The sequence below is a fragment of the Lutra lutra genome, chromosome 15 (genome assembly GCF_902655055.1).
Source record: "Lutra lutra chromosome 15, mLutLut1.2, whole genome shotgun sequence".
Taxonomy (NCBI): Eukaryota; Metazoa; Chordata; class Mammalia; order Carnivora; family Mustelidae; genus Lutra; species Lutra lutra.
Window position 1 is genome coordinate 64,296,790 of NC_062292.1, and position 9,693 is coordinate 64,306,482.

Here is a 9,693-nt window from a genome sequence, read left to right on the forward strand (position 1 = left end):
GTGTGGGTGGGTGGGTGTGTGCGGTTGGTGGGTTGGGTGGGTGTGTGCGGGGGCTCGTGCACGCCACACGTGTGTCGTGTGTAGGAGATGGAGGCCCCGGAGCGCCGCGGGCGCCGGCGAGTACCGCTGAGGCCAGGAGAGCAAAGCGAGCTGTCTGAGCTCTGGCCCGCAGCTCTCCCTGGGGGTCCAACTCGGGCGGTGGTGGAGAGGCAGGAGCGCTCGGCGGAGGGGCTGCTGGCTAGCTGGCGGACAGGGAGCGCGGTGAGGGAGCGCGCTGGGGTCCTCGGGTCCGGCCCCGGCGAGCCGGGCTTGGGGCGCCCAGGTGGGAGGCCTGGGGATGCAGGACTTCCTTCCGCCCAGCGCTCCAGGGGAGCAATAATGCCGGGTTGGACTCCTGGGCCAGGCCCACCGAAGGCAGGGCCGCGTGGTGGGCCAGCGAGCAGGTGGCTGGGCCACCTGCGTCCCCGGCGGGAGGCAGACAGGTGGAAAATGCTCGTGGGCAGCGCGGGCCACCCGAGTGGGGTGTGGCGAGAATGGCATGGGGGCCGGGCGGAAAGGACAGGGTGTCCCACCGGGTGCTCCTGGGGGCGGAAGCGCACGGCTCCGAGAGCGAGGCACTGTTCAGCGGGCACGAGCCTGGGGGAGAACCGAGGGCGGCGGAGGGCTTCGGGCACTGGCGCAGGCCGCTGGTCTGCAGGGGCCGTTGGGAGGGACAGGAACACAGCCCTGGGAAAGCAGGTGAGGAGGGAGGTGCCGCCAAGTTGCCCAGGCCTGCGGGTGTGGCAGCAGGTGGGAAAGGCGCGCGAGCCGGTGGAGGAGGGCGTGCGCGCGCAAAGCCTGTGGTCCGGAGGGAGGGTCGAGGCGCCGGAGCTCCGTCCTGGGCCCCTGGCGCTGGGGTGCAAGGCTGGCGCGGCCCGCCAGGCGAGAACAGGGCTTGCCGTAGGGCGGGGTCCAGGCCCGCCGGGGTCCCGTGCCCTGGTAGGGCAGGCCAAAAGGTGGGCTTGTCAGGAGTGGGATTCGAACCCACGCCTCCAGGGGAGACTGCGACCTGAACGCAGCGCCTTAGACCGCTCGGCCATCCTGACGGCGCGGCTGGGCGCGTCGCCGCTCGCCTGGCTGGGGCGCGGCGCGCGAAGGCTGCCGCTGGCTGGCGGCGGTGTGGGTGCGCCAGGGACGGGCCGCGCGCCGCCGCCGAGCGGGAGCACAGCCAGCCCCCTCGCCTGGCGCCGCCGCCGCCGCCGCCGCCGCCGCCCATCCCCGGGCGCGCACCCAGAGGGCGGCGTCGGGCCCGCCTCTCTCGCCGCTCCCCCCAGCTCCTCCCCCGCTCCCTCCTCGGCCTCTGCCCTTCCTGGGCGCCCGTCCTCCCGGTCGCAGCCTCGCTTGTCCTGTGGGCGGCTTCTCCCCGCGCGATCCCCGCCTGGCAGGCCAGAGACCGTGGCGCCCTGGGAGTATTGGGCCGGCGTCCGGGTCCGGGGTCCGTCCCGAGTCGGGCAGGGGGCGCTGCTGGGATGGCGGACGACGTTGGTTTGGGGTCGGGTCCGGTGCGGCAGGCGGCGGGCGCCCGTGGAAGGCAGGGCGTCGAGGGCAGGGGTAGGCGTGGGCAGGCAGGCGGAGAGGGGTCGGGCGGCCGGAGGGCCGCCGCCGTCCTCGTTAGTATAGTGGTGAGTATCCCCGCCTGTCACGCGGGAGACCGGGGTTCGATTCCCCGACGGGGAGGCGAGACGCCCTTTTTGGTCGCTCCCGCGCCGCCCCCGCTCTGTGCAAGCGCTTGCCCCGCCGGGGCCCTTGTCCTCCTTCGTCCAGCGTGCGGCCAAAGGCCGCCCGGGCCACGACGGCCGCCCGGCCTGCTCACCGTGGACCACCGCCACCCTTTTGCCTTCCTCGGCGTCGGGGCCGCGCGCCTGCGGGCTCGCCACAGCCCAGCCAGGGCCTTCCGTCGTGCCCAGGGCGCCTGACGAGTGGCCGGCCGGCCCGGGCTCCCCGTTTATTCGACGCTGCCGGGTCCGGCAGGGGCGGGGGCGGGGGACGGATGGAGGGGACCGGACCGGACGGGGCGCGGCGGGGCGGGGCGGGGCGGGCCGCGGGGGACGGGTGGGCCGCGGTTGTGTCGGGTCCTCCGTGGGCGCGGGATGTGGCCTCTCCCAGCTCCCTGTGGAGAAGGGCCGGGGGCGAGCGCGTGGCGGGAGGGACGCGGATCTCGGGGGACGGGGTTTTCCGGCCGGCAGAGGCGGGGTGCGGGGGGCCGGGGTGGTACCAGGAGCCGCCCGGCGGCCCGGCGGCCCGAGCGCCCCCCAGAGGCGGCTGGCGGCCCCGCGGAGCCGCGCAGCCCAGTGGGGCCGGCGCGAGTGGGCCGCCCGGCGGCCGCTGCTGGCGCGTGCAGCAGCTTGGCGCTGTGGATGGGCGGGTCGTCGGGGCAGGGCCGAGGCGCGCTGGGCGTCCGAGTGGGTGACCAGAGGCGGTGACCAGAGCGCGCGTGCAGGCGCCGGGGCGAACCCTGGGCGGGCGTCTGGGGGCGGCCCGGGCTGTGCAGCGTTGGTGGTATAGTGGTGAGCATAGCTGCCTTCCAAGCAGTTGACCCGGGTTCGATTCCCGGCCAACGCAGCTGGCCGACCTTTTGCGCGTCTCCAGGGCCCCGGTGGCCAGGCCCGGTGGCAGCCGGGAGCCCGGAGTGCCGGGGGCCGGCGTGCTGAGCTGCTGAGGCGGGAGCGGGACCCCGGGTTGAGCGCCCGGTGGGAGAGGAGGAGGCGCACGGCGTTTTGAGGGCGCTGCCAGCGGGGCAGGTGGATCGGCAGGGCGGGCGGGTGGCTGGCGGTGGCAAGGCGGGGGCCTTGGAGCCAAAGCAGAGGCGAGTGGGTGGTACGGAGGCGCGGGGTCCAGGGGGTGCGGGCCAGGCACGGCACCCGACGCTCCCTGGTGGTCTAGTGGTTAGGATTCGGCGCTCTCACCGCCGCCGCCCGGGTTCGATTCCCGGTCAGGGAAGCCTTTCTTCTTCCTCTCGGCCTACCCACCTCCGCAGCGCTGTGGCACGCACCCCCTTTTAGCCCGAGCTCCATGGCTTCTCCCTGGCCCCGTGGCCAGGGCGCCCGCACCAGGCCGGCCGCCCCATCCAGCCCAAGCCTTGCCCTGTCGCCTCCGCCAGGCCGAGCCTTTTGGCCTCGCAGGTGGGGTGGGACTTCGGCGCTTCCCCTGTCCGCTCACCTCCCCCCGCTCCCCCCCTTCCCCCCTCAGCCACCACCCCAGAGGCCGCGGCCGCCTCTGTCCTCACGGAGGGGCCACCAACCGACGCCCGGACGGCCGGCCACGGCAGGGGCTTGGACTCTCCCGCGGCACTGGGGCCGCCCGTGACGAGCGACCCCTTGCTGCTTCCTGAGGTGCTAGTTGGCGGCGTCGGTGCCTTGAAGAGGAGGGAGCGGTGGGGGTGGCAGTCGGGTCATCTGCTGGAGCCCCTGTTCCCCTCCCTCGCCCCCCGCCTCGGGCCAGCCGCCGCTGGGGCCAGCTTCCCCACCACGGGCCACCCCCGGGGCTGGTGGCTTCTCCCCGGCGCCGACGGCGGTGGGTCACCTGGGTGGCGGGCTTGAGCGGGGACGCGAGCAGAGAGGCGCACCGCGGCGCCTGGCACGTGGAGTGGGCAAAGCGAATCTGGGCGCATCCAGGCAGCCCGACCACCGGGCAGTGGAGGTAGGAGAGCGGGGAGATGCAGAAGGCCGCCGGGGAGAGCCCAACAGCCCGGCCGCCGCGAGGGTGTGGACGCCACACCGGACACACACAGGGTGGGCTTGGGGCCAACACGCCCTTCGAATCGCGTCACCAGTCGCCCGAGTCCAAGGCAAAGTGGCAAGCGTGTTCCCCGCGACGCCTCCCTTCCCCTCCAGCCCCCACGCTTTCAGGCTTTCCCACTGGCGCCTCAGGGCACACCTAGCCCGCATCTCCTCCGCCCCTCTCTCCACCCCGTGCCCGGGGGGTCCTCTTGTCGGGTGCTCCTGTTGGTAAAATGCACACCCCTCTCTTGTTCATAATCTGCACCCCAGTGTGTTGTGTAATCATTTACAAGTGTTTAATATATCTTCCTTATACTAAGGTTTCCTAACTCTCTTTCGTTGTTAATCTCCTCTGTTCAATATCTCCCTTTTGCAACACTTCTCCTTTTTGGTAGCTTTTCTCTTTTTTGTATATTTTCGCACCATTTGGTATTTTTGTGGCCTTCCTGGCAATAAATCAAGTTGGTCCTGGTAGACTTGGTGATCCTGGTCCTGACTTCTCCACTTTCTCATTTGTTTCTAGGCATTTAGCCTCTAGTCATGTGCAAATGTCATCTTTTAAGTCACTATCTTTGTATACTCTGAAACTATGGGCTTCTTTTTTAAAAGATGATAAGAAGATATAAGGGGTGTTTAAGGAACTTGTTGGCCTTGTTAACCTAGGTGTCTGTCGTAGTCCCTGTAAGTCTAGGTAACTTGGCCAGTGGATTTTTATAAAAAGCTTTTGAACCAATCCAAGATATATCCAGGAGCAATCAGTGTCTTCCACGCATATGTGCTTTATTGTCTAGCATAGAAATGGCATGCTATTATTTTCTATTTTGTGAAGATAACTTTGATCACATTTTACAAGCTGCATGCGCTGAATTAATTCTAGAAGACTAAACATATGTAAAGTACCACTATTGGTGTTTTTCTGGGCGTAAGCAGGTATAATGGAATATTTGCTTTTCTCTAGCCAGGAATTTATGGATGGCCATATCTACTTGTGGAAATGTCAGAGGGTTTGGTGTAAATACCCAGGCTATACAAAACCCTGAAAAATTATGTTCTTAGAATTTCACAGAGCGGGGAAAATGACATTCATTACTAAAACTTTTTTTCCTCATTTAAAGTAACTTGCAGAATGGCTTCACATTTCACATTTCAGGGTAAGAAATTATAGTTGTTCTCATTATAAATTAGTAAATCTCTGTGGAGAGCCAGGGCCCTTTGGAGGTTTTGAATCGCTATGTGGGTGAAGGGAGGAGTATGGGGGTGGGGTGGGGCGGGGAGTGTTCAAGCTACTCTGTATCTCAGGTCTCCAAAGGCTGTTTGGCTCCCCACGGGTTGTCTAGTACTGCCTGAGAACCACACTCAGGTTGCACATTGGAGATCACTACCATTTTTTTTTAAGATTTTATTTATTTATTTGACAGAGAGAGATCACAAGCAGGCAGAGAGGCAGGCAGAGAGAGAGGAGGAAGCAGGCTCCCTGCTGAGCAGAGAGCCCGATTCGGGGCTCGATCCCAGGACCCTGAGATCATGACCTGAGCCGAAGGCAGCGGCTTAACCCACTGAGCCACCCAGGCGCCCCCTCACTACCATTTTTTTTAAGTTACGTTTTTAAATAAACACTCAACATCTGCATTTAAAACTCAGAACTCGGGGTTTAAATTCATTAAGAGGTTTTGTAAGGGGTTTTCATCGATCGCGAAAGAAGAGCGTCAGACTGATTTCCCAAGCGGTCCAGATCAGCATCAAGTCGTTTTCCCCGCACTCACCCACCCCTGCTCCATTCCCTGCTGCCTCAAGCCATCATCACGTTCCTCTGGTGGGGAATTTGGTCTTACTTGTGCGCACGCCTCAACTTTGGGAGAAAGAGCAGGCTCTTCTTGCTGGTGCTAAGAATTGGGAAGAAAGGAAGCAAGGATCCTAGGGTCGCACAACAGGGGTGATTTAGTGTTCTGGCTTTTAGAATCACACAACCGAGACCTACTTGCAATCTCAAGGTGAGAAAATGAATCCTATAGAACAATGCTAGGATTTGACTAATGATCTAATGATCTAAATATGTTCTGCAAGAAGAGAAACACAGCGATGGTCTCTGTGGCGCAATTGGTTAGCGCGTTCGGCTGTTAACCGAAAGGTTGGTGGTTCGATCCCACCCAGGGACGCCCGGAATGGTAGCCTTCCCTTTTTTTCAGTCCTTCCTCTTAAACATCAAACTTCTACTTCTAATCCAAAATTTTACGCACTACCCATCTAGTAAGGGCCATTTCCTAGCTCTTGCATCCTATAAGACCAGGAGCTTACTATGGCCAAACTAGAGATGCTACATTCTTTTCCCTCTACAAGTGAAACCTTTCAGAACTGCTTTTCTGCAGAATTCCACAGCCAGCGGGCCTTTGCAAATGAGTGCTGCTAATACAGAAATCAGCTAAGGGTCTTTCCCATTTAGTTAATTCTTGTAGGAGATGCTAAACACCTGAAGAAACTCAATGATCTCTGACCAAGTTTAAAGGGGATTCAAGTTTAAAGGATTTCGTGCATTAATGTGCTCTAATTTCTCCTGCTACTCACTTACAGTTGAACACTGCTCTTATACATAGGACTGCAGTGAAGGTCCTAGAAATAATCTTTTAAGGGCTTTACCTGTGGCTCCAACTCTGGTCATTTCATATTACACTCATGTTTTGTGTGTGTGTGTGTGTGATCTTGTCAACTTTTAAATTTGTGTCTCCAGCATTTCTCTGAGTCCTTAACCTTTCCATGTATCCACCAGCCTGCTTCACATGACCCCTCCCCTTCCTGGTCATCCTCTCCCAAACGGAATCCAACTTCTCCCCAGTCCCCTAAGCAGGAGTCTTCTCCAGTGTTCCCTCTCTCAGTGAATGGCAGTACCATCACTTTTAGGGCAAGAGGCCAGGCAGCAAGGCAACTTCCTTGAAGTTTCTTTCCCTCACCCAGCAAACCCAACAGTCATCAAGTTCCTCCCATTTGACTTCCCTGCCTTCCCTTCCCATTAGCCCACTGCCAGTTTCCCTGGGGAGTGGGCCCAGGTCAGCTTGAAAACTCCTGGTATAGTATGAAGAATGTGTTGCCAGAGCTCTGGTCTCTGTTCCCTGGCCAGGAACTCCAGTGAGCTGGACGTTTCATCCTCTGGGATGTCCTTCTTGGCTCAGGAGTCTGGACAGGAAGACCATGGATAGAAAACTCTGTTGGCTAAATCAAACTTTCTTCCTGAAGGCTTTTAGAAAAACAAAATCCTGGCTTGTCCCTGGTCTCTGAACATGTACCTGTTATCCATCTTATTTATGCACACATGCATTCATTCATCAAACAGATACTGACAATGGTTATGTGCCAGGTTTGTGCAAGGCACTGCAGATATGGTAGAGCAAGAAAACAGGTACAGTTATCATACCTACTCAGATCATAAGCAACTTCCTGTAATTCCTGAAAACGTGAACAGGGTAATCCAGCCGTGCTCTCTGGGGGACTTTCCGGTACAAATGGCACCCCACAGTCCTTAAATCTTCTCTCTGCCAAAGCTACAAGGCTATCTATGGAGGCTACAAGGCGATGCTGTGCACTTGCCCCATACTGGCTGAAGGAAAATGGCTTCTGGAATCATCCAGATCTGTTGTGTTACCAGGTTTTCAGGCTCAGAATCACATTGCAGGGTCTTTGGCTGCATAGATGTGAGCTGGCTGCAGTGCTGGACCTGGGTCCTGGCACTTAGCTCAGGGTATACCCTGGTGTTTGGCCACAAATTACTCAATAGGAACTGCCAGCCCATGGACTCTGCCTAATCTTTGTAGTGTAACGAGTTAGACTTTCTGCTGTTAGGCGAATGCTTGGTGTTTTCCAGTGCTCCCAGAGACTGCTACCCTTTGAGCCGCAAACATCCTTCCTTTGCTCCCAGAACTCCATGTTCTCCATCTCTTCATAAGCTACTTATCTCCTTTCTGAATTGTTCCTGGTATACATGAGGTTCCTTGGGCAGTTCCTTTTTTTCTCTCTCTCTCTTTTTTTAATCTTAAGTAGGTTCTATGTCCAGTGTGGAGCCCAATGACTCAGAGCTCGAGCTCGCAATCCTGAGATCATGACCTGAGACAAAATCACGAGTCAGACACTCAACCAACTGAGCTTGTGCAGTTTCTTCTTGGTCAAAAGACTTCTGTGCTTACTTTGGCAGCAAGCACACATACTAAAACTGGTCAAAAGGCTTTGAGTAAAGGAATAAGTTACCTGGCCCCCACATCTCTAATATACAATGTTGGGACAGGTGTGGGTCACCTGCTGTTGACACTTCCATTCGGAAGGGGGAAGTTGAAGGCACGTGGCAGTCACTGGTCATGTCACTGACATCCAGTCAGGTACATGTTGCCAGTTCCCTGATGAAGCCCCATTACTACTCACTGGGTATGATTCTCTGTGGCTCTCATTTCTACCTTCTGGAGTAGCCTTACTTTTTCATAAGAATAGTCAGTGTTTGCAGCTGATCATTTTCTCAGCCTACTTCCTGACCATAGGATTTTGGAGCTCCAAGGGCTTCTTTCAATTTTGTACTGTCTCTGTCCCTTTCAATCTAATCTGATGTATTTCCTTTAAAAGCTTAGAGTTTTTTATAAATATATCAATATATACTCCACTTATTAGGCAAAAGCCACACTCACAAATCTCCTAGAAATCAGCCCTTTTCTATATTGGGCCCCTGGTAATGTTGCTGTGTGTGAATGTCCTTAAGATCCTTAAAAAGCCTCCTTAACAGGAAGGTCTCTGAGACCTGCCCTTAAGATTGATAAAACGCCTCCTTTGTGAACCCAGGTGTCCATTGACAGATGAATGGATAAAGAAGACACACACACACACATACACACACAGGAATATTACTCAGCCATCAAAAAATGAAATCTTACCATTTGCAATGACATGGATGGAGCTAGAGGGTATGATGCTAAGCAAAATAAATCAGAGAAAGACAGATATCATATGATTTCACTCATCTGTGGAATTTAAGAAACAAAACAGTTGAACATAGGGGAAGGGAGGGGAAAATAAGACAAAAGCAGAGAGGGAGACAAACCATAAAAGACTTTTAACTATAGGAAACAAAATGAGGGTTGCTGGAAGGGAGGAGGTTGGGAGGATGGGGTAACTGGGTGATGGGCATTAAGGAGGGGCACGGGATGTAATGAGCACTGGGTGTTACATGCAACTGATGAATCACTAAACTCTACCTCTGAAATTAATAATACACTATACAGTAATTAATTGATTTTAAAGAAAATGAATGAAATGAAATGAAAGCCTTCTTTTCGGTCTGAAAGAGTCTAGGAGGCACTACTTCAGTCTTCTTGAGGTCTTAACAGAGAGTTCTGTAGATACAGCTCTCCCCTGGAACCATGTTTTCCTGACAGTGCCTGGGTTTGATCTCTTCAGCCCACCCTTTCTTTCTGAAGCATATCCTGGAGGGAAACTGTCCCCAGCCTTTACATCTCCTCCAAATTCCAACTGAAACTGAATAATTAGTCCTTTAGCTCAACTCTATTTTCTCGTGTTTTGTTATAGGCAGTGCAGGGGAGGGAAAATTCTTTTCCCTTATACCCTCTTGGTTCTTTGGCTGGGGACGTATAAGATCAAGACTGGCAAAGGACAGGTCACAAGAGAAAAACAGTTTATCAAAGCATGCAGCTTACATCACACAGGAGAAACCTCATGATGAGTAACTCAAAGGGGTGGTTAGAACTTGGGCTTATATAGCATCTTAACAAAAGAAAAATAAATGTGTACAGAAATGGCAAGACAAAGGAAAGGGGTTTTACTTTTCCATGGCAGCAAACTGTGGGATGGTTAATATATGAGCGAACTAATAGAGTAAGGTTTGCTTGTGCAGGTTCCTCTTGGAACTGACTTTATGTCTCCTCCTCCTCCTCCTCTTCCTCCTCCT

General features: G+C 56.3%; 5 non-coding genes across 5 annotated transcripts; 4 read left to right on the forward strand and 1 right to left on the reverse strand.

Annotated features, from left to right (window-relative positions):
- Positions 1-1,002: 1,002 nt before the first annotated feature.
- Positions 1,003-1,085, reverse strand: TRNAL-CAG (transfer RNA leucine (anticodon CAG)). The gene has a single exon. It is a non-coding gene; the product is annotated as a tRNA-Leu (tRNA).
- A 559-nt stretch (positions 1,086-1,644) lies between these two features.
- On the forward strand, positions 1,645-1,716 carry TRNAD-GUC (transfer RNA aspartic acid (anticodon GUC)). The gene has a single exon. It is a non-coding gene; the product is annotated as a tRNA-Asp (tRNA).
- An 813-nt stretch (positions 1,717-2,529) lies between these two features.
- TRNAG-UCC (transfer RNA glycine (anticodon UCC)) lies at positions 2,530-2,601 on the forward strand. Its single transcript has one exon. It is a non-coding gene; the product is annotated as a tRNA-Gly (tRNA).
- Positions 2,602-2,907: 306 nt separating this feature from the next.
- On the forward strand, positions 2,908-2,979 carry TRNAE-CUC (transfer RNA glutamic acid (anticodon CUC)). Its single transcript has one exon. It is a non-coding gene; the product is annotated as a tRNA-Glu (tRNA).
- Positions 2,980-5,840: 2,861 nt separating this feature from the next.
- TRNAN-GUU (transfer RNA asparagine (anticodon GUU)) lies at positions 5,841-5,914 on the forward strand. Its single transcript has one exon. It is a non-coding gene; the product is annotated as a tRNA-Asn (tRNA).
- Positions 5,915-9,693: the final 3,779 nt, after the last annotated feature.